Source organism: Heloderma suspectum, chromosome 5 (genome assembly GCF_057233095.1).
Source record: "Heloderma suspectum isolate Gila_16-S chromosome 5, 16-S_ref, whole genome shotgun sequence".
In the NCBI taxonomy this organism is placed as follows: Eukaryota; Metazoa; Chordata; class Lepidosauria; order Squamata; family Helodermatidae; genus Heloderma; species Heloderma suspectum.
In genome coordinates, this window is record NC_139462.1 from 207704389 (window position 1) to 207729033 (window position 24645).

Consider the following 24645-nt stretch of genomic DNA (forward strand, 5'->3'; position numbering starts at 1 on the left):
TGCTCACTAACTGTATCCACAGCGTGCAGAGTAACACACCTAATCTGATCAATTTTATCTGCAAAGTGCCTTGCCAAGGCCTCACAGGAGGCCTTAGAATGCTCCAGTGGTTCCGGAGCCACAGGACCGACCAGGCTCCGGACCACTTGGAACAGCCTCCTGGGACAGCACTCTGCAGACACGATGGAGGCAGCATAATATTCCTTTTTTGCTGCCTTCACCGCCACGTGATAGGCTGAAGATATAGCTCTAGCCCGTGTCTGATCGTCTATGGAGCAAGACTTCCGCCACCGGCGCTCTAGCCGTCTCACCTCCTGTTTCAGAGCTCGTAACCGCGGATTGAACCATGGTGCAGTCCGAGCCCTGTTCAGGGGGAGAGGGCGTTTCGGAGCCACCCGATCTAATGCCCCAGTGATTGCGGCATTCCAGCCACCCACCAGGGTCTCGACCGAGTGGCCGTTGGCATGCCCCAGAGAATCCCCAAGCGCGTTCAGGAATCCATTTGGATCCATAAGACGCCTGGGGCGGACCATTTTAATGGGCCCTCCACCCCTGCAGAGGGGTTGTGGAACTGAGAAGTCCAGCGTCTTGGAACCGAGAAGTCCAACGCATGCATTTTTGTGCATATTTCTTCCCATACATGCATTTCTATATGCAATTTTGCCTAATGTACACATTTTTTGGTGAGCAATTTCCCCAGTATAATTCATTTTTAAGGTTGTTATTTTCATGAATATATGCATTTTTGGGTGCCATTTTCTCTAATTTACACATTTTTGTACACATTTTTGATTGGAGAACTCTATTGCAAATTTCGTAGCAGTGTGAATTTTGCAGGATAAATAAGCTTCAGTTCATGTATTGGTCCAAAAGTGTAAAATTAGGTGAGTTCATGATAAAATGCAAACTGAATAAATTTCTCCCACTTTCCTAGCCCTATACATAGAGCTGTACACATGTATGGCTCTCTAGACATAATCAGGAATGCTGCTTCTATAGACATTCTACTGCGTATGTGTTGTTGTTGATGAGTACAGCCTACCACCCATCCTCAACAAAAGTTCATTATCCACAGATTTTTAACTCCTAAAAAGTTGTTGCTACTATTTTGTTGGTGTTGAAAAATGCCTTTGAAGTGATTGCTCCTTGTGAGAGCAGCTGCCTCCTAGCTTTTGCATATCTGGAAAATGGGAAAACAACATTCCTGCAAATACCTCCAAGGTTAGCCATTAAGAAATAACTTCTTGGCTGTTTTTTTTTTTTTTTTTTTTTAAAGTCTTATAAACTTGAGGCAGGTAACTACTAGAAATAGGGTCTTTTTGGTAGTGGCACCCTGATACCAGAACAGCCTCCCCAAGGGACTCACTTAATGTCATCTTAATGGCCTTGTAGGCACCTGGTGAAGATCTTTTTATTCACCTAGGCCTTTTAAATAACTTACATTTTTAGCCTGGGTCTCAGTTAAAAATGTAGTGCCTTTCACTGTGTTTTTAGTTTTAATGTCTTTTATTGTTTTATACTGTATTTGTGAGCCTCCCAGAGAATGTCTGTTATGAGAGAGCTATATAAATACAGTAATAAAATAATTAAATAGACAAACTCTTCGATTCTGCCAAATGCTGAATCACTCTCTTGTGTGTGTCAGTTTCCTGCTGCTCCCTGCCACAGCAGTTGGGAAATGTGTTTGTGGCACTTGTCCTGGAGATCTCACTGGAGCCAAGCCTCACCTCTTTCCTTGGCAGCTGTGCAGGAAGATTAAGTTGGGGAACCATTTACCACATTAGCATCTCTGTCCTAGCATGATTGAAGCCAAGCAGCAGCAGGGAATGAGTATTGGCCACAATAGCTAAACGCAACTTCCCTGCTTTTAGGCAGTATACCTTGGTATATGGGCTGGATGGGAGCTAATACACTGGAGCTAAATTCTGATAATACAGAGATTCTATGGGTGAGCAGTTCCCAGGTCCAAGAATTCAGTTGGTGACCTGTTCTGGATGGGGTTGGACACTCTCTGAAGGAACGGGTATGTATTTTGGGGGTGCTCCTGGGTCCATCTTTGTCACTGGAGGGCCAAGTTACCTCAGTGGCCCAAAGCGCCCATTACCAATATTGGTTGGTGTGCCAACTGTGCATGTGCCTGAATAGGGATAGCCTAGCCACTGTGATTCATTGGTAACCTCATGACTCGATTACTGTAATGCATTCTATCTGGGGCTGACCTTGCACCTGGTTTGGGAGCTGTAGCTAGTGCCGAATGCAGCAGCAAAGATGCTCAGTGGAGCAGCTAGGTATACGCATATTACATGTTGGATAAAAGAACTGCACTGACTTTCTTTTTCCTATTAGCTTCTGAACCTTGTTCAAGGTTCTGTTGCTAACATACAAAGTCCAAAAGAACTCATGACCAAGACGCCTAGCAGACCACCTTCCCCTATATACACCCAGTCAACCTCCAAGGTCTTCTGAGGATACCTTGCTGGTCATTCTGCAGCCAATAGAAGGTAACAGCACCTAAGTGGGCCTTCTCAGTAGTGGTAGCCAACCTCTGAAACACTCTTCCATTCATGGTTTGAGAAGCAGAAACAGTGGTAAGTTTCAAAAGTCTTTTGAAAACATGTCCACACAGGTTTTCCCTGACCTGTAATGGATTATGTTTCATTGTCATTATTGCTGTAAAGTTTTAAACTATTTATTATTTTATATCATTTTTATATTTTTTATAATAATAATATCAACAGTGTACTATATTTCCACTTCAGTACCTCTTCATGTGTTGTTTCTGCAGCTCAGCTGTCCACATGGTTGGGTCATGTGAGGCCTGTAGGTGAAGAATGTGGCCTTTGAAAGGCATAGAGTTGGATGGTTGCCTGCCATGTAGAATTAAATGAAATTAGAAATTAAAGAGGAAGCATGGGCAAGCAACTGCAGAATGCAGAGCAACTCAAGCTCAAATAAACTGTCAGGCAGCAATGCAAACATATGTGTAAGAGAAACTGCAGGCATTGCATTGGAGTAAACAGGAGTGCAAATTGGATGCTGGACACTGAGAAACTGGCAATACAACTTTCTTTCTTTCTTTCTTTCTTTCTTTCTTTCTTGCATTTCTATCCCGCCTTTTTCCTCTTGCAAGGAACCCAAGGCAGTTTACATTATCCTCCTCCTCTCCATTTTATCCTCACAACAACGGCCATGTGAGGTAGGCTGGGCTGAGAGTCTGTGACTGGCCAAAGGTCACCCAGTGAGCTTCTATGGCCGAGTGGGGACTAGAACCCAGATCTCCTGGCTCCCAGTCCAACACTCTCACCACTACACCAGGAACTTAGAAATTAAAAACCAAAATATACCAGAGAAACAAAGCAGGGTGCATGAGAGAAAAGATTGCCAGCTTGAACTGTCAATTACTATATGTGCAGTTGAATTGGCTTGTCTTTCAGTAAACAGAGACTTTTCCTCCTCTCTTAAAAGAGAGAGGAAAATGAAAGAGATCCTTGCTGGGGGTTCGGCATGTCCCAGTGCAATGATCTTCAGTACTAAGAAAAGCCATGCTACTATCCAGTGGAGGTTTTTAGTAAACAACAAGCATTGTACGACTGAAGTAACAGTTTAAGGAAAGAGAAGAGGTACAAAAGGTAAACTCAGCACATTAATTACTGATGAGATTCTGCTCTCAGCAAGCAACCGAAATGATTTCTCTAAATTCCCTCTTCTAGACTATTCAGTTATACTTTTTTTCACATGTCACCACCATCCCTTAGCAAGCGGCTTTGTTTCCATGTACATCCCATGTGGCTTGGGACATGGGATATTTTTAAGACTTTCCCATGGCAGAGAATGACCCCATTACTCAGATTTGCCCCATCGACTAGGCAAACTAGACATCTTAGATTCTACCATGCTTAAGGGTCAAACTACACATGATGTAGGAGATATGTGACCAGATCACCCCATTTATTTTCCTTTACTTCAGAAGATCCATGGGTGGGGTGGGGTGGGGGTGGGGAGCTGGATTGTGACTGTGGCATGGGAGAGAAGTTAGCATATCCCCCCACCCCATTCTGCTATTTGCCAAAGAGGGAAAACTAAACAAGTACAACATGGGTCTCTGCCTTTCCCACCGTTGTGACTAATTGCAGCTTTAAATAAAGGAATTTATTTAAATAAATAAAAGAATACAACAGTGATTTAAATAAAGGAAACACCATGAGGTTCAAGGGCCATTTCCCCATTCTCCCAGCACCATGGCCCTGATCCAATTCAGATATACCTGGCAGCTGCTTTTTAAGACATTGGGAGATCCATTGTGGATCTCTTCTTTCCTATGTAGTTTGGCCCTAAGATAGAATGTATCTCCTCCATTATTCATGACTGAAAACTATGGCTATATCAGTACTATCAGAAATGGCATTTTTTACATATGGGCCAAATGATGCAGGTTTTAATGTGTTAAAAGATTATGTTAATGTCCAACATCAAGGCTACCCATAGAACTGCTTTTAAAAAATGTTGCGAAATACATGTTCACACTTCAGTTGTTTATTTTGCATTGAAATTATTGAACATGAATTGCTTGAATTTACACTGGTGTGCACTTTTTTCTGATGCAATTGAAATACACTAACATCTAAAAATGTAGTTCCGTAAAGCTGTGTCATAAGTGGAAGGGCATCTTTTTCGCTTGAACAAATGAACTATTTTACACAGCAGATTAGTCAGGCCAGCAAGTCTATTCTAGTAAGAGGTAAAATTGCCTTGACATGCTGTGCTGATAAGAGCAACAGGAGGTATTAAGTTGAAATATTTTCTTCCTGGAGGGCAAGTGATGGCCATATTTAAAACAAAAAATGAAGCAAGTCGGACTTTTGATGTGACTAGTGGTTTGCTCCACAGCCCTCTGTGGCATATTATTCTGAAGCACATAAATGTTCCGTGGCCACACTTGTGGTCTTAGCTGAAGACCAGTTGAGAACCACTGCTGTAATTTATAAGTGGTTTTATTGAATTTTGGCTGTATTAAATTTTGAATACAATATAGTGATGCAATGATGGTATATACAACATGACTACCACCCAATCCCATAATCCAGCTTCCCCATCCCTGTGCTGATTGGGGATGATATGAAGTGTAGTCCAACACATCTGGTGGGCACCAGATTGGGGAGGCTGTCATAAGCCATTAGTTTTCAATTGGTGGGTTGTGATCCACAGCTGGCTCATACTTTCACCTGAAGTGAGTCACTCCAGTGAAACCATCATCGTTTCCTTTTAAGTTCTGTGAAGAAAGAGAGCAGGAGGAGGACAGATATAATGCAATAGAAAATTGGATCTCATGTCACAGCTAGGGCTCAGGTCTAAAAAGATTAGAGACATCGAGTTAAATCCAACGTTAGTTTAACTTATGTCGTCCCACTCATTTCAGTGGGTCTACCCTCAGTAGGACTAACATTGGATAAAACCCAGTTGCTATAAGCCACTGCACTGAGGCATTCACACTTGTGCTGGAAGCATTTGCAACCCTTACAACCAAGGATTAGGCAAAATGTTCTTCACAGTGATGGGAACACGTCCAGTTTTGCAGGTTCTTACAATCGTCACTGCTAGGCCTGTTTAAGAACATAAGACCATAAGATGGCCTGGTTGGATCAGACCAAGGTTCCTCCTGGACCAGTAATAGATCTTCAACAGTGGCCGGTCAGATGCCTCTGTAAAGTTCACACTAATTTTAGCATCACTACGTTTATGCTAAACGTCCAGTGGTGGACGTTTAGCATAAATCACTTGCAGACTTTAGTTTAGAGGAAATATCTTTATTCTGTTATGTGTGTGATCAACCAGTCTGCTATGGGCAAGCTGAGCCCTCACTGACTTCCTGTCCCAGAAATTCTTGTTCCCTTACTAGATCCTGAGAACGTCACTTAGTTCGATTACTCATTATACAGTAGGTGTGGCCAGAGGAAAGAGGGACAGGGGCAAAAATATCAAAAATACCAGCATATTTTAGCTTAAAACCCTTACTGCCAGTAACTAAGCCTTGGGAGAGGCATTTCAACCTTTTAAAATGGGGTGGGGGGGACTGCAAACACACTGGGAAACCACCAGATGATTGGTGGTTGGGAGAAAGGGGATGGGAAGGGAGGAAGGGAGCATGGGCATCTGCATGCCCCTGGTATAATTCCTTCCGTTCTTTCACTCCCAATAACCCTAGCATTCAGAAAAACCTGATAGGGAGATCTAGGCTTAAAAAGGCAACCCTCAAATTACCAGCTCAAGAGTGGTAGTTCTACTGGAGGCAACAGGACAGCTTCATACTGTGTGTCTTGAGATTGCAGCCTTAAATGGTAAGCCTTAGCAGGGCACGGAGACTGTTTTTTCCATACCTGGCAGAATGCAGCAGACGTCTTGAGTTCTTTGTAATAATACAACATATTTATTTCTATGGTAGTTTGAATCCTGAGTATTAGGTCATCTTTTCCATACTTTTGCCAGAGCAGGATTATTTCACTGCGGATGCTTTCCAATGCTTTGTTTTAAATGGCCCAAAAGATGAGAGACGTATCATTTTTCTTGAGTCTGTTCCACCGTCTAATAAATTTAGGTTTGTCCTCCTCTCCTTGGTAGCTGGCCAAAATTTCGCCGAGTCCTAATTATTTGTTTTTAAATCTTGCATTTTTGTCATTGAACTAAATATATTCTAGTGCTGATTGATCCAATAATAGTACATTATCCTATCCCCACATACACTTAAGGGGATAGTTCTGCTCCAGAGAAAATAGTTGTACTCCTGTTTTGCCACTCTTCTTTAAAAAAAAAAAAACATGGAGGGAATGTGCTGTCTATACAAGTGCTGGAGAATGGGAGCAAGCACCCATTTACAATTAAATTTAAAGAAGCAAAATACCTAAAACATGGTGAGGCATTGCTGTGTTGGAACAGGCCAACCTTGATAGTGTTTTACACCTTTTAAAAATAGCTGTATGAGTGCTCCCACTCTTGAGACATACAGTTTACACATAACACTAAGCCATGGTGTGGCTTGTTAAAATCTGGCTTGTTGTTATGTTTGAACCCATTCCTGCAAACAAATCATGTTTGTTTTTTTAACAAGCCACAAACCACAAATATAAGGCTTATGAACTCTGGCTTGTTTAAACTATGGCTTGTTGTGATGTCTGAATCCAGAACTGTGGCTTATCCCTAGCTTGTTTGCACTGCTGTCCACTCTGAAACTAACTTTTCACTCAACAAGAGCAGCCTGAAAACAAAACTGCTCTGAAGGCTGGCAAAATGGGCAGGAGAGAAACAAAGCAGAAATAGGGAAAGCAAATTGCAGTTTGTTTGCTTGTCTGCAAGATAATTCATGGCTAAAGCAACAAATCATGATTAACATAAACCATGGCTAACATAAATGAACACCTCTGAAAGAGTTACTTTTTATATTAAAAAAGTTCACAAAACGGCATGGTAGTGTGTGGGATTGTGTTTTATACGTAGAGAGATCACAGGATTTAGCCTGAATATTATGAACATTCTTAAGTACAGAGGACAAAACATTAGTCAGGGAATGTTGATGATCAGTATATCTGTTGTGAAGGAGTTGGAATATTGGTTTGGCTGGATAAAAAATATTTCTTATAGCTTAGTTGGAAGAGGGATAGCTCCATGGGCCATAAATGTAAGAGGTAGATAAAAACCTGCCACAGGTCATAAGAAAAAGAGAAGCTCTCATAATGGAGAAACCAAAGGGCTTTGATGCCAGGGAGTGGCAAAGAAGTCAAGGAAGCAGGAAGGAGTTTTATTGCTGGTTTTATTGTTGGCTTTTATTGTTGTTTTTATGTATTTTATCACTTTTAATATTTTAACTGTTTTTATGTATTTTACTGTGGTAAGCCACCTTGGGAGGGCTTCTGTCCTGAAAGGCAGCCAAGAAATGTTAATAATAATAATAATAATAATAATAATAATAATAGATTATAGCACTCATCCAGCCACATTTCACATATTATTCACAATCGCAATAAAGACACTCACCACTGACAGAAGAGCAATAGCATTCTCCTAACTACAGAGCACTGCAGTTACAGAGAGTGAAAAAGTGATCCTTCTGCAACATAAAACCACTTGAGCCTTGGCAACAGATGAGTACCAACGACACGTTTAGTGCAGGGAAAAATGGCAGTAGGAAAATGCAGTAAATTGCAGCCCAGTCTGTTGGAATCCTAATCTGAAGAATGCTTTTTTTCTCATGACTGTGTGCCATTTACAATTTCTAACTGCTAACCCTCACCCCCCTCCATTGGCATCTTTCTAGGATATTTACAACCTCATTTTAATTGCACCTATTTGGAAGGAAGCCCCATTGATTTCAGTATGATTTACTTTAAGTAAATCTGTTTAGGACTACAGCTGTTCCCTTTGGCCATGATTCCTTTCTTTGAGAACCAATCTCAAAAACATCCCAACAGCCAGATAATGGCAGAGGGTGGGCCTGCAGAACTTGTGACCTGCCAAGCTAAACACAACCCACTAGTTATGGGATACACAACCCACCAGTTTGAAATGGGCTGAAAAAATAGATGGCTGCAAGGCATGTAACAAGCCATAATACATTGCTGCTAAGCTGCATTTGACTTGGTGGGACACAACTTGTACAGGTCCTATATATGGGCACAGGAAATAAGACTGTAGTTTTCCAGTGGTGGATGTCAAAGAGTTTTCTCTTTTGTCTCTGTCTCTTTAATCTGTGGAAGGTAGACAATCAGTGCTACTTTGCACATATTGTTCCACAGCTAGTACTGCCCCCATCAGGTTAGCCCAAGGCATTTTGCTCCTGAGGTGGAACAGCAATGGTGCCCTTCCTCCTGGCCAAGTCAAGCTGCATGGTACCCAAGCCAGCCAGGTTTGGCACACGAGGCAGCAAATCCCACAAGCTCCTCTCCTCATTCCTGGCAGTAAAAATACAAAAATAACAAATTAGCTAATGATGTACTGCCATTTCATGACACCTCAAACCTGCTGCCTGAGGAAGCTGCCTCACTCTGCCTAATGGTAGGGCTGGCTATTATTATCATCGTCTGCATAAATTCATCAGCAGCATGCTTTAATTCAGTGCCAAATTAATAAGATGGATGGTAATAAAAGTGTATAAGGGAAACATCCATTGTCTGTATGAAAATCTACAAGTATGTATGGTAATAAAACTGATAAAAGAAAGAAACCCTATGATTGTCAATGGTATTTTGGCTGCAGTCCAGCTGCGTATATGGAGCTCCACAGGTACGGGGGTTCATGGCTTTCTTTAATGAGCAAAGAAAATTGTACAGCTATAATGGGGGATTTGTATCCCTATGGTAAGCATTTCCCTTCTTAGATTGAAAAGGAAACACCTGCATTTCTTGTTGCTCTGATATCCTGCTGAAGTTGTTACTTCTCATACAGTACTGTATGTAAATGTGCGTACCCGTATGCAGAAACTCATACAACTACTCTGCTGCTAAATGCGGCCGTAGAATCACTTTCATAAACTCATTCCTGGCTTTGAATAGCTGTTCGTGCAAACATGTGTTACTCTCAAAGAGAAATGCAAGCTTCTGAGGACAAGCAGACCAATAAATCCTATCCAAGAATATGACTAGCTGCTTGAAATATAGAACATGGATGGGATGGTGGGTTAGGTTGCGGGAGGCCCACATTGAAAACCCTGCCATGGAACATATTTGAGTGACCTTGGATGCCCAGTCTCTCTCTGTCTTCCTCAAGATCAACTCTATGAGACACTCAGTCACATGAATGTTTTTCCTTCGTGTTTGTTTGCTTTTAACCGAAAGCAGCATTGCGGAACTGCAATCTGGATTAGGCATTTGCGCTGGGAGAGATGGGAGGTTATCTCTTTCCTTATGGGTCATATTTTCTCTCTGGGTCTTCTTTTTGCACTGTGAACATCTGATCGAGACTGCCACTTCCTGCGGTTGCTTTTGGTAAAACAAACCTAAAAAGAAAACCCCAAGGAAAACATTCAGACAATTAAGTGTCACATGCTATTTGATTCTCACAACGTTTTTGTGAGAATATATGAGATGAGAGAATTATGTTTTAAAAAATACTTTGTACACTGAATAAAAGTTGGGTAACATCTTCATTTGGAATTGGAATAACTAAATAGTCACAAAGAAGGGTCTCCCTCTAGTGGCAAAACTGAACAGCTGCTGGCGTTTATATTTTCTAGGAGGAGCAGCCATATTCCTTTGTCACTGGACAGATTGTTTTCCAGAAAACAATTAACAGTGCAATCATATGCAGCTCTACCTAGAAGTAGGTCCAACTGAGTTCAACCGGGCTTATTTCCAGGTAAGTGTGTAAAGAATTACATCCCCCCCATTCCATTTCAAGACTATTACAAACTGCAGATTAGGGCTTTTTTTTTTTTCTCTTTCTTGCCCAAAAGCAGTATCTTCCCAATTTAGGGAGCAATCCTATGGCTGCTAGTCAGCGGCTAGACGGCCATAGGATACATCGGTTTCCGGGAACTGACCTCGGAGCCTGCGCTCTGAGGTCGGTTCCCTGAGAACCAACCTTCCTCCCCTCCCGCACTGCCTCACAGGCAGCTCAGAACGGCCTCATGCTCTGCGCTTGGAAGAGGAGTGCGAGGAGCAAAGAACAGGGTCTTCTGGGGTGGGGAAGGTAGAAATTCCGGTATGACACATCCAACGTGTCGTCTGGCAGCCGATTCCCCCATTCCGCCTTCCCACAGCTAGACAGCCCATTTTGGCGGTCTAGCCCCAAATGCAGGGTGGCTGAAGTGCAGAGGGGACGATCCCCTCTGCGCTTCTCCTGCTCTGCATTGGATAGGCTATTGCCTCCGAGTTTGGAGGCGGCTGCCTAACCCGATAGGATTGCGCCTTTATGTATGTATGTATGTATGTATTTATTTTTGCTTAAGATCCAGCCTGATAAATAGTTTGGATGAATTTGAAAGCTTTGTTACCTTTTAGTTATACTACTGTTGGTTTTCGATTATTCTTAATGGTCCCACACTGCTGTCTGTAATTTTTCTGTACCGAAAGCGCAAAGCAAAATTAACCAATGTTAATTAAGTCTAGAGGTACTTCTAGATGTACGGGTCTTAGCACTGCCAATCAAAAGACACTGTGCAGCTACTCCGTCTTTCCCTCCTTAATGAATTTTCTGTCATATGAAAGAAAATGGAAGAAATAGTGGGAAAACACGAGAGTTTACAAATGGAAGGCAACATTGTCTGAACACCCTGTAACATTCTGCAGAAGAGGCAGGGTGATACGTACAATAAACACTGCATTTGGAAGCATCCTATGTAAAAATAAACAATCAGACAGATGGGATAGCAGCTTAAACCAGTAGCTCCATTTAAGGAGCCAGTGAAGTAGCAAACCAATGAGTTTTAGGGTGCAGTCCGATGGAGCTGCTGCCCGAACAACAGAAACCTCCAAAATCGGAGGCTTCCAAGTATCCAGTGACCCACCCCACTCTTGTTGGCAGGACAGGAGGAGCAATAGAGGTTATCTGCCCTTCTCCATCCTCCTTTACGCATTTTTCACTGGATAGGTCTCTGAGCCTATCTGGCTGAGTCAAGCTGCTGGGAACAGAGACAAGAACTGAGATGCTTCTGGATCTAGCAGATCCATAGCCTCTCTCCTCCCTGCCCACTTGCCTGACCCCCAACACACCCATTTCCTCCTGAGGTTGCAACACTGACCTGGGCAGCGGAAGCCTCCATAGAACTTTCCGTGGCAGCTGGAAAGGGCAGGGGTGAGTGTGTGTGTTGAAGCATTGTCTATGGTCTCAGAGGGGGAAATGATATCTCCAGTCATCCTATGGCCTCTCAGATGCCATCTAGGGGCCATAAGATTGCTCTCTTAAAGTTTCTTATACTTTGGCCTGACTCCTGATACAGAGCTCAGTTCTGACCAAGAGGCTGGCTATAGTCTCCTTTTCACTTTGAATTAGTGACAGACACATCCAGGAGGCTGCTGGGGCTGTATGTCTGGCATTCCATCTCTTCTGGGAAACTGGAAATGACCTTGGACCTTAACAGTTGTAGTTCAGCCAATTTGTGTGTTTACTCAACTGTTGTTTCTCTTTACCCCTGATAAGGGAATCCTAAAGGGAATATACTTCTGCCTGAGACATTTTGAAACTCCAAAAATAACTTTTTGGCTCCATTATGATAATACAGGCTGTGTGAGTGTTCTTGAACTCTCCTTTCTCATCCTCTGGTCTTTTCACTCCTGCAATTTCTTTCTTGATCTCTGACTTCACTACCTAGGAAGCTGCCTTATACTGAGTCTGGTTGACACTGACTGGCAATGACTCCCCAACACTTCAGGCAGGAATTCCAGCCCTACATGGTGATTCCAGGGATTGAACCTGCAACCTGCCCTGACTCTGTTGATGCCATTGGCTGATTTTCTCTGATGTGACATCATGGTGATCCTATGTGAGAAGAAGGGGTTGTGGCTTCTCCGAGTGCCACTTGCTTAGCTACTTTGATGTCACAGAGGGGCTGGACAGCCTTGGTCCAGAAAGGTGAATGCTAATAGGAAGAATAGAATTTGAATGCTGATAGGAAGAATAGAATTTGAATTCTAAGGTCCACAAGAAACCACTGCATAAGTATTGCCTACAAACCACACGTTTTCAAATGACATTTCTTGATGTAAGCCAAGTGATTCTAGAGCTTTATAATGTGCCATTGCAGGCTGCAGACAGACAGTGGACACTTGCTGCTTATAAGTTAGGTATCAGCAACGTGCAGTAGGCATAGTGTGCAGCTGTAGCACATCGATTCTCATAATGTGGCGGTACATATGGGTGCATCTATATCACCACAATAATATGTTGCAATGCATCCTGTGACACCCTTATGTGTATGGATGTTAATACAGAGCAATATAGCTCTGAGATCCTATCCCTGTTACCACTTAAAATGTGTATGTTGACCCATTCTTAAGGATGGGGTTTGGATACGGGGAATTATTTACTTAGAACGTTGTACCTTTTGATTTTATTACTTCCAACTTGGTGTCACTTGGGATCACAAACTAAGGCTGTTATCATACGTCGCTTAAATAGCATTCTCTGTCTGTTACTGAGATAAACTACCTACACTGGCTGCGTTTGTGTGGAATGATAAGCCAGGATTCTAATGAATCCTCACTTCCCATGAATGAACTGTGTACATGCAGCCTGTTCACTCCTGTTTGGCTTCTCCTGCTAGTGCGAGCAGCTAAACAAATGGTGTAGTGGTAAATTTTGAAATGCAGGAACTCATCATGACAGCCTTGTAACCACATCCTGAAAGAAAATCTGAAGTCATGTCCGTAGGACTATCCTGCTTATCTGTTATTTATACTCAGAGTATAAATAACACTGTGCTTAAGCGCTCCATCATAAAACACAGACATTCAAAACCAACAAGCCACTAATAAAATCATACAGGTTTGCAGGGCATGACCGCAATGCTATGCATAGTTACCTGGGAATAAGCTTCATCCAGCTCAGTGGTACTTACTACTGCATAGGTTTAACTTAGAAAACACACTGAGCTGCAACAATGGCTCTTCAGCCAGCTGAAATGCAACCTTGAGCTTTTAATTAGAAATGCAAGCTATTTATTTTAAAAGTGTATATACTGCCCATTTCCCTTAAAAAGGAAATCTTGCAAAGACATGTTACCATTTAAACTGCTAGTGTGAAATAGGAACTCCATCAATGAAAAGGAAAGACGTATACAGCCTCTCTTTGATGGTTTTCTTCATTCTCTGACTTCCTCTGTGCTAATCTGTCATGAACAATAGTGAAATGTGAAAGTCTCCTTATGCCCTCCTTGACTTGCCTGAGCAAGGAAGGTCTGCCGGTTACCTTGGCACTCAGGCAGATATCAGTGTGCTCTGAAAAGAGTTCTGGAGCTGTGCTCCCCTGCATTCCCTCCTGTTCACACTCCACCACTGTAAAGAAACCAGAAGTAGTTTGCTCAGCATGCTGTCAGAACCCAGGATCCTGACATGTTGCTCTGTTTACAAGCTATGGCCATAAACCAGGGTTTCTTTGTGGATTATGAATCCTGGTTTGTTTGGAAGAGTTTAACATGGATTTCTTTAGGGATGTACGAAAGTCACTTACCTTTTTGAAGGGTGACATTCACGGTTGGGGGGAGGCACTCCGTCCCTCCCCCCGAAATTCTCTCTGGCCAGCTCCGCTCCGCGGAGATTCCACGGAGCTGCCGGCCGGGGCCACCCGCAGCTGGACATCCGGCCACTGGGCAGCCTGCAGGGACACAAATGGCGGCTGCCGTAGCCACCGCCATTTGCGTCCCTGTATTTTGCCGTGATAGGCTACGTAAATATTTACGTAGCCTAACACGGGAAAAAAAAACAAAAAAACCAGCGAACGCAAATGGTGGCGGCTATGGCGGCCGCCATTTGTGATCTCCCCTTTTTTTTGCCGTTTTAGCCTATGTAAATATTTACGTAGGCTAAAATGACAAAAAAAAAAAATGACAAAAAAAAAAAGGGAATGCAAATGGCGGCCGCCGTAGCAGCCACCATTTGCGTTCCCTTAGTTAAGCCGTGATAGGCTATGTAAATACTTATGTAGCCTATCAATGGCGTCCCTGCATTAACTGTGATAGACTACGTAAGTATTTACGTAGCCTATCACGGCTATGTGGAAGAAGCGAATGGCGGCTGCAGATGTGGCCGCCATTCGCAAGTCAGCACGGACAGCAGCAGGTGGGTGCTCCGTTCCGGGCCCATTTCGTGGGGTGGGGTGGCTTCGTTCCGGGTGCCTGAATAGGGAATCGGGTGGGATCACCGAGATCCGTGGTGGAATTCTCTGACATCCCTAGATTTCTTCTGTTTTCTATCTTGTACATCATCCATACATATGTTCAAAATCGTGCAAGAGCAGCTCAGAGGCAATTCTAGTGTCATGTGTGAAAACACCCTAAAGCCAAGCCATATAACTCTCCAAGAGACTGTTCTGCATTCCACCTGATTTATTACATCACCATACGTAATTATAGGCAGTCTTTTATCTAGTCAGGCACAACCACATTTATTGAAGCTACATCTGATTAATGTTGCAAGGTTTAAATTTGGCAGCCTTTATCACATATGCACTTCCTGAATCAAATTATTCTTCATTGTAGCTTTTGTATCATTTTCCTCCACTGAACATGTAATACTAGTGTTTTAGTTTATCTAACATGACTCGATCCCTAAGAAACCTTCTTTTTCTCTGAATTTCAAGCTGCATGCTAATATTTTTTTTTGTTGATTTGGTCCACTACAAATTGGAAAATTAAAATGTTAATTTTCAACTTTTTCTTTTTATTTGCCTTCCCCTGTAGTACATGGTCTTGCTTACTTGCTTGAGCTATCGTTAGCTCTTCATTCTCCAGCTACATTTTTGGGATGCACTTGATTTGTATTTATGGCACACTGTGCGGTCTGGATTGCTTAGAAACATAGGAAGCTGTCTTTATACCAAGTAAGACCATCCTATGAATGCATCTAAGTCCTTGTTTAAAAGCCCTCTAAGTTGGTGACCCTCATTAGGTTTTTGCATTTGTAGGTACATCGCCTCTGAAAATGGAGGCCCTATTAGGTCACCATGGCAAAGCTGCATATTCAGGATCTCTTAACAACAAGGGGTAACTGATCTGTATTAAATTATCAGCAATGTGTACTATTGTTTAAGGAAAATATGGAGAACGAGTGTCAAATTATTTGCAAGAATCCCAAGACCAGCAACTAGTCCATCAGAAATTGGTTAGTAGTCTATGGTAGACTACTGTGCCCAATGGCCACCCCTATTTCTTATCATATTCTGGGCTTTTGTTTCTACTGCCAACTTTCGTCAACCCCCCTCCAGAACCTTATCTTCTATCTCACCCCTGCCCCAGCCCCAGTACAAAGTCCTTTGGATTCCTGATAAAGCAAACTAAGAATTTATCATTAACCCAAACCAACTAAATTAATGCCAAATGTATCCCTGACCACTAAACGGTTGCTTGAAAATAAGTCATTCATCTCCAACAAAAGACATCTAGCCAGATTTTGCTAGAATCTTGATGGGAGAAAGGATTCCAGATTTAGAGAGAAGCCACTAGGAACTTATTCACATGGCTGTTTTTGGGATGGAATCATCATGAGACAATTTGTCCACAATGTTACAGTGTGGTCTTGTGAATAAGCCCTATTCATCACTTTCAGGAAAAGGTTAAAGAGTTACTATTTTTGAGGGCATGTTAATTAGTGATCTTACTGTGTGGGTGAATATTCACAAGGCAGTAATTGCATACTAGAAAACTTGCTGGGGAAAATCATTTTTGGCTGTGTTCAAATCAGCATTTTCTGCTGTCAAAAAGGAAAAGGAAAAACATCTGGCACAGTCTATACCACATTTAGTGATTTGTTACTGTATGTATTCCATTTCCAGTGCATGAAATCTGCTTTTTGTGATTGATGTGGACAGAAATTTCATGTTGTCGCCTCCAGTGGTGTCGCAAGCATCTAGGGATGGGGGAATGAGCGATGTTTGCGATGTCCAGGTTTCTCTAAACATCATCTTGCCGCTTGTCTTGTACCTGATTCCTGTTTGTATTTGCAATCACTTCTGGCTCTGTGCAAATGAGGAACTTGAGCAAATCAAGCAGTGATCGAATGGGAGATTTGTGCACATTTCCCCAACTTTGCGCAAGTTTCCTCTGTAGAGCAAAGTGGGGTGATTCAGTCTATGGAGGAAATTTGCTCAGATCAAACTGGGAATCGGGAATGCAAGCATGTGTTTGACAATTTAAGAATATTTTTTGTGGACATGTGCTTGTGCTCGCATTTGGAGCTTTGAATAGGGATGGGCGGATTACTGACCCGGTTCCAGTCCAGGGCATCCGCTGAGGGGGGGGAGGTGCTCCGTCCCTCCCCCCGGAATCCTCCCCGGCTGGCTCCGCTCCATGGCGATTCCATGGAGCTGCCTGCCGGGGCCGGCTACAGCTGGACTTCTGGCCGCAGCCGGGCTGCGGCTGCAAATGGCGGCCGCTACGCCATTTGTGTCCCTGCCTTTTGCCGTGATAGGCTACGTAGATACTTACGTAGCCTATCACGGCTTGGCAGGATGCAAATGGCGGCCGGCGTAGTGGCCACCATTTGTGGCCGCAGCCTGGCTGTGGCCGGAAGACAACCTGGAGCCACCACCGGAGCCAGGTAGGTTCGTTCCGGCAGGGATTTTGGGGGTTGGCGGGGGGGGGGTAGTCCGTTCTGCCATGGACTCCGGTGGGCCTGAGGGGGGCCTCACTGGAGTCCGTGGCGAAATTCTCCAACATCCCTAGCTTTGAATGGTGCATGCTCACATGTTTTGCGAGCGAAAACAAAATTCTCATACACCCCTATGAGTATCTGAGCAGGGGTGCTTGCATAGGAAAGCACCCCTGGTGAAATGATTGCAATTCCATTCCTGGACAAATGATTGGGATCAGGGTGAGCACAGCCCCCCTTCAAAATCTGTTGTGAACAGGATGAGTAGGCCTACAGTCCCCTCAGTCTCTCCTGTGACCAGCTGGTGCCTTCCCCTTCTCCTGGTCCAAGGCCAAGGAACATACCTTAGGGTAAAGGAAGGAAGCAGTGGAGGCAGGTTTTCCCAGGCGTTGGGGAAGCTGATGCTCTGCACGTCATTTCCTCCACACAGAAACGATGCACACATTATCAAGTTTCCCCCTAGGGATTCTGCAACTTGTGGTCTCAGTTACCACTGGAAAAAGATGTTGCATCAGAGCCGGGGATCACCCACCTCTGTTACCAACACCTGAGTTGGTGTGGGAAAGAGCCACATCACTGTCACCTCCGATACAGCCTTGGACATTCAGTGTTACCAGAGCACCATAGAAATTGTGTGGGGAGCCAACTCATGGACAGCAAGCTCCCTGCTTCACACCTTTAGTGTATGGTGTGGCTGGCCCTACCATTTGGCAGAGTGAGGCAGCTGCCTCAGGCAGCAGATTTTGAGTGTCATGAAAGGGCAGCAAATTGTTAGTTTAATTTGTTGTTACTGTATTTTTCCTGCAATGGGGAGAGGAGCTTTGGGAGTCTCTGTCCCATATGCCAAAACAACCTTTCCAGCTTTGGGTTTTATGCACCTTGACTTAGGTAGGTGAGTGATGGTGGCTGTTTGCTGTTCTGCCTCATCCAGCAAAATATATTGGGCCAGCCTTGATGCATGTCCACCAGAGGATGTAATGGAAGGGGTGGGGCCCTGCTCTTCTCCTTGTGATGGCAAATGAAATTTAGAGAGACACTGAATATGAAAGTGGTTTTTAAAAAAGAAATGCATGGGTTTGTTACAATATTTCCAATATAGTTCAAGGATATATTCTTGGGGAACATTAAATAAAAGCTTTGTGCGATGTACAGCCTTGAACACCCATTTTCCTCCTGCCAACCCCTCCCCTTCTGTTTACCCAAGAGTGGTTCTTGTCTTTTTACTCATTCCTTATTTAGTTGGAATGTAGCATGATCAAACAAAATTACATTCTAGTGCTTCTTATTTATGCTATAAATCCACAGCAACACTGGCGAGAGGGGGTCCTTGCTGTCTCCAAGGTATGATGATTAGGGAATTTTATTGACTTTCACTGGGATCATATCATATATCTAAAAGCTCTGATACATTGCCAATGAAAGTGATTCATATACAGTATTAGAGCAAATGCACTGTAACTCTTCAGTCAGTGCTGGGTTTGTATCCTCATAAATGACTTAATAGTCTTGAAAGAACTCTTTCATATACACATTAGCTATTGAACATGGAAGGGGTATTTATACCAGTAGGGGAGTATTTTTTTTTACACAATGCACAGATTGTGCCAGACATGCTTGCATCATATTGAATTCAAAAGCACTGCAATATTGAGACAGTTGATGCCACTGTTCATAGCAGCTGCTGTTAAAAATTTCATTTTAATTGTATATACTTTTAGTTCAGCACTGAGCACATTGTTTGAGCTAAGTAAAAATGTTAAATATTAGCATTGTTTTTTCAGAGCACTGTTCTGAAATTGGGAGAAACTGAATGTATGCTTTATGGGGTAATGTCACTCTCACAAGTGATGTGAACTTTTGAATGTGGTTGATGTGATATGTAATTGCAGGGGAGCACTTATGCTTCATTTGTTTCTAGAAATCACTTCTAGAAATATTGCTATCTAACTTGAATGTTCTGGTTGATGCATATCTTTGACCATGCAAGCAAGAAGAAACGTGCTAGCATTCAGATGATGTAGAATCCAGATTCGCTGAACTCTGTGAGGCCCTGACATGGAGCTTCAGGTTGAAAAAAATAAATAAATGATTCTACAAAAACTCAGCAAAACAAAAACTGCAGGACAGTTACTCCCTACCATTATCTAAATGAGTCTGGGCATTCAGCCAAAATACTGTCTTGAAGAAAAGAAGGAAAAAAAGGGAAAAGAAATGTCATTTTAAAATGGAGTTTGAACAAGGGGGGCGGGGATCACAAATCAATAATTAAAATGGTTAAGAAGAAAATATTGTTTAATATAGATAAATAGTAAGTACTTTTCTTAAATACTTGCCTCCACTTTGAACTAAGGAAGGACTTGTAACAATATGAAAAATATAGCTACCCCTGGAGCTCTGCAGCTCACTCCTGTTCTTTGTTCTGATCTGGCCTTGTGCCAAACTTGCTTCTTAGAATTATCAAAAAGTTCCCAGTTCAAAACTAACCTTGTATGTAAAAATGCTTACTGCAACAGTTCCAGAACAACAAATTTTGTTCCAGAGAAATAATTAGATTCAGTAAGCTATATAACCTGCTTAGGCTTTAGGGAAAGTAGTTTCCACCCAATTCTCCTGCACCAGAGGGCAGCTCAGCTGCTAGGCTGTGGGTAAGATCTTTGTGTAATGACATTAGACTATGTCACTGGGCGACAACAAGGGATTTTTAATGATGATATCTGGTATGCCTTACAATATGGTATATTTTGTATATCTATTCTACTTTTCTAAACAGTCAATTATAAGCTAACTACACATGTTGAGCCTTCTGTTATTTATCGTGCATCCAATGCTAATTTGATTAGAGGGTATCTTACAACCTCCTGTCAAGTGAGATATCACCACATTTGTGTAGCTAAAATGAAACAAAGGTGGCTGAGTCCCTAGTACTGCCATGGGGAAGAAGGAAATAGCGAGGCTATCACAACACACACATTCACGCACACACACATTCCCTCCTGAAAATGCCTCCCGCAGAAATAAAAAAAAAATCCACTGGCCTAGGTCAGGGGTGTAGAACTGTTTTGTGTTGGGGGGCTGCACTGCCCCTGCCCTGTGGGCCAAATGTCCATGGCATGGTCCTGCCCCTGATGTCATGTCAGGGTGTGGCTCCACCCCGTGACATCACCCCTTTTTTTCTTTTTCGGTGGCCGGGCTTGGGACTTGCCCATGCGCATGGGAAGAAGAGTACCCGCATAGTGGTTGAGTGGTTGGAGATGGTGGGGTTGTACTCCAACTCATCTGGAAGGCACCAGGTTGGGAAGGTTGTGCTCCATCTAAGGTTATTATTTTGAAATTGATATATAAACTAGAGCTGAACCCAAACCATGTACACAGATGCTTTCCTTTTTTTCTCCAGGCAAGGCAGGTATTCAGTGCGGCTTACTCATCGTAAGTATTCATACGATTGCAGCCTTAACTGATGACGTGCTTTGTGTTTACTGAAGTAATTGATTAAAGCTGCAATTCTCTGCACACTTGTGAGGGAGTGAGTCCTGTTGAACTCAGTGGGACTTACTTCTGAGTAGGCACGCATAGGATGTCAGTTAAAATAAATAATCAGTTAAAATAAATGTCTCAGTAAGAGCCCTGTTCGGAGAAATCTAGGAACTATTTGTATTTTAAAAAAATTAAAACAGCCTCTGACTATGGGCATGATCCTACTAAGCTCCGATAGCCATGCAGTGCAACCAACGGCCACTTCAATGTTTCATGTTACTTTGAACCTACCAGAGAAAGTTGTTTTAGAAAACTAAAAGACAATAGAGCTCCCTATGAAGAATAACAGAGTGTCTTATGTCATGTGACTGTCTAGGAGGACTTTGGCTCTTGTGGAAATGTTCTAAAGTGGTAAATATGTTGGCAATTGGTCTTGGCTTTCCTCGTCAAACTTGCAGGGTTTCTTTAGGAGGAGAACTGGGTATCACCTTTCACACTAATTTCTTTGAGATCATTATATTACCAATGTTTATAGCAAATATCAGTTTGGTTAGTGAAGACAGGATGAGGCTTCAATTGTAAGTGAACTTGCTCAAAAATAAGCCCCACTGATAACAATATTCCTCAGATCTTTGTTGTGCACTTCAGTATGATGACCTATTTGACTGAGGGTTTCTGGGCCAATGAATGAGCTACAGTGGGAATTGTCTGCCATCTAGTGTTATGTATGGGAAAGAGGGGTTGCCAAAATAATCTTCGTAGTCTGGTATATGTAGGACCTCGAAGTCATTTACAACCAATGATTGAGACATCTATTAGGATCAACAAAAATATATTTGTTATTAAAGATATTAGGACTGTTTAGTGATAATCTGAATACTGTTAACTTGGACTTTTTTTCTAATTGACCAAACAGAGCTACCTGCCATTTTTCTTTAAAGTTAACTAGTTACAATACGCATAGTTAAAACTATCACATGAGGAGTTAACAGCAGTTGAACCAAAACAAAATTGGTCAGAGTTCACATAATTCTTTGCTGGACAAGTTAATAAAAAGAGTTTGGTGGTTTTTCTTTCTGGAGAGTGTTCCAGTGTATGGATGCTACCATAGGAAATGCCATGTTCTTGTTACAAGACAACAACTTCACCACAGATAGACCTGGTTCACATGGAATGGTTGCTTATGTACAGTTGCCATTCTGAATATGCAACCTCCAATTGGTCCAATCTGGAGGTGCTCCATGATGTGCGAACCCAAACACTATGGGTGAAACAACCCAAAGTTAACCTACAATTAATTGTTAGGTTAATTTTGAGTTCTTTAACCCAGAATTAACCCATGGTATCCCGGGTTGCATGTCACGGAGCAACCTCTGATTGGGCTGATCGAAGGTTGCATATTAAAAATGGCAATGACACACACTGGGCACATGAGTTAATTAACCCATCATGTGCCACCATTATGTGCAAATGGGGCCATAGTGATAACCACTGCGGAATCATTGTTAGTGTCAGACTAAGACTGGGAGGATCCAGGTTCAAATCCCCACACTCAGCTATGAAGCCTACTGGCTGAACCTGGGCCAATCACCATCTCTCAGCCTTACCTACCTCATAGGGTTGTTGTGATTATAAAATGGGGGAGGGTGTATGCCACCTTGGAGGTAAGGTGGAATAGAAATGAAATTAATTAATTAATAGTGGTGGCACTTGAAGCAGCATTTCTTCCCTTCGTATTTATTACTGGGTGGTGGTGGTGAATATATTTGGGAGAAGGTACTCCTTAAGGTATCCGGACCCAGTTTAGGGCTTTATAAGTAAAAACCAACACTTTGAAAAACAAAGTGTCTGATAACCAGTGAAGAAAAAATCTGCAGCATCCTGTTTTGCAGGACTAGCTCTTTCTCAAGTGTGGCCACTGTGTGGCCCCCTCCACCTAAAAATGTGGATATCTGTGTTGCTTTCTCAGCTTTCCTGTCACCTAGAAAATATATCAGTGCTGGTCCAAAAATGGGTTTGCTAGTTCATAAGGAAGTAAAAAACAAAACAAAACTATAGAGAACTGAATATGTAAAAAAACCACACAAAACAATTTATAGAAACCGTAAGAGTGTCATTCATTAAATATACATCTGTAAAAACACACCAAATACACTTTGAAGCATATGACAATAATCATGTGCAATCAGATAAATCACACCATCAGACAGTATTCCAAAATTCACATTTGGTTATCATAGAATAAAAACAAACAGCCCAAGCAATTCTGTATACATCACACTCTACCTCCTCACATATCATGCTTTCTCTTTACTTTATGGCAGGTAGGGATGTTGGAGAAATCCGCCACGGACTCACTGGAGTCCGTGGCGGAATGGCCTCCCCACCGCAACCCCCTGCAATCCCCCCCCGAGATGGACCTACCTGGCGGCGGATGCAGTGGCGGCAGATGCGGCGGCGAATGTGGTGGCGGCGGCTTGTCTTCTGGCTGCTGCTGGGCTGCTGCGGCTGCAAATGTCGGCCGTTGTAGCGGTCTCCATTTGCATGCCTGCGTTAGGCCATGATAGGCTAGGTAAATACTTACGTAGCCTATCACGGCAAAGAGCAGGGGCACAAATGGCAGCCGCTATGCCATTTTTGCCCCTGCTCTTTGCCATAATAGGCTACGTAAGTATTTATGTAGCCTATCATGGCTTGGCAGGGACGGAAATGGCGGCTGGCGTAGTGGCCACCATTTGTGGCCGCAGCAGCCCAGCAGCGGCCGGAAGTCCGGCTGCAGCCGGCCCCGGCTGGCGGCTCCATGGAGTCATCATTTTATTTATTTATTTATTTATTAAATTTATTAATCGCCCATCTGACTGGTCACCCAGCCACTCTGGGCGATGTACAACCCACCATAAACAATTTAAAACAATAAAATTTTACCATAATTTTTTTTAAAAAAAATACCCTAACCCACCCCAAATGCCTGCCTGAACAACCACGTTTTTAATGCACGACGGAAGCTCATTAAAGAGGGGGCATGATGGAGTTCCCTAGGGAGGGAGTTCCACAGAGTGGGGGCCACCACAGAGAAGGCCCTCTCCCTCGTCCCCACCAGTCTAGCTGTCCTGGCTGATGGGACAGAGAGAAGGCCATCCGAGGCTGATCTTGTTAAGCGGCCTGTCTGGTGTTGCTGGAGGCGCTCCTTAAGATAGGCTGGGCCGAAACCATATAGGGTTTTAAAGGTCAAAACCAACACCTTGAATTTGGCCCGGAAAACAACTGGTAACCAGTGCAACTCCTTCAGCACTGGAGTGATGTGATCTCGCCGGCGGCTGCCTTTAATCAGGCGAGCCGCCGCGTTCTGTACCAGCTGCAGTTTCCGAACCGTCTTCAAGGGTAACCCCACGTAGAGCGCATTACAGTAGTCTAAACGAGAGGAGACCAGGGCATGTACTACCGATGGGAGCAGATGGTCGGGAAGGTAGGGGCGCAGCCGCCGTATCAGATGGAGTTGATACAGCGCTGTCCGGCTCACAGCTGACACCTGAGCCTCCATGGACAGCTGGGAGTCCAAAATGACCCCCAGGCTGCGGATCTGGTCTTTCAAGGGTAGCTGTACCCCATTCAATACCAGGTCAACATCCCCCAGCCTCCTCTTGTCTCCCACCAAAAGTACCTCGGTCTTGTCAGGGTTGAGCTTCAGCTTATTCCTCCCCATCCAGCCACTCACCGTCTCCAGACATTTGGACAGGGATTCTACGGCCAACCTTGGTGAAGATTTGAATGAGAGGTAGAGCTGAGTGTCATCCGCATATTGATGACACTGCACCCCAAACCTCCTGATGATAGCCCCCAGTGGCTTCACATAGATGTTAAATAGCATCGGGGAGAGGATGGAACC

General features: G+C 43.2%; 1 long non-coding RNA gene across 4 annotated transcripts in view; it reads left to right on the plus strand.

The window, feature by feature from the left end:
* Positions 1-1716: 1716 nt before the first annotated feature.
* Positions 1717-24645, plus strand: part of LOC146345125 (uncharacterized) — a 45921-nt gene continuing 22992 nt past the window's right edge. The window contains exons 1-2 of one of the 4 annotated variants that reach the window (XR_014792446.1): positions 1717-2023; positions 10220-10341. This is a non-coding gene — a long non-coding RNA (uncharacterized LOC146345125). Of the gene's footprint in view, positions 2024-10198; positions 10342-10435; positions 11779-24645 lie in introns of those variants that run through there. The other 3 variants (XR_014792449.1, XR_014792447.1, XR_014792448.1) reach the window with 3 other exon arrangements.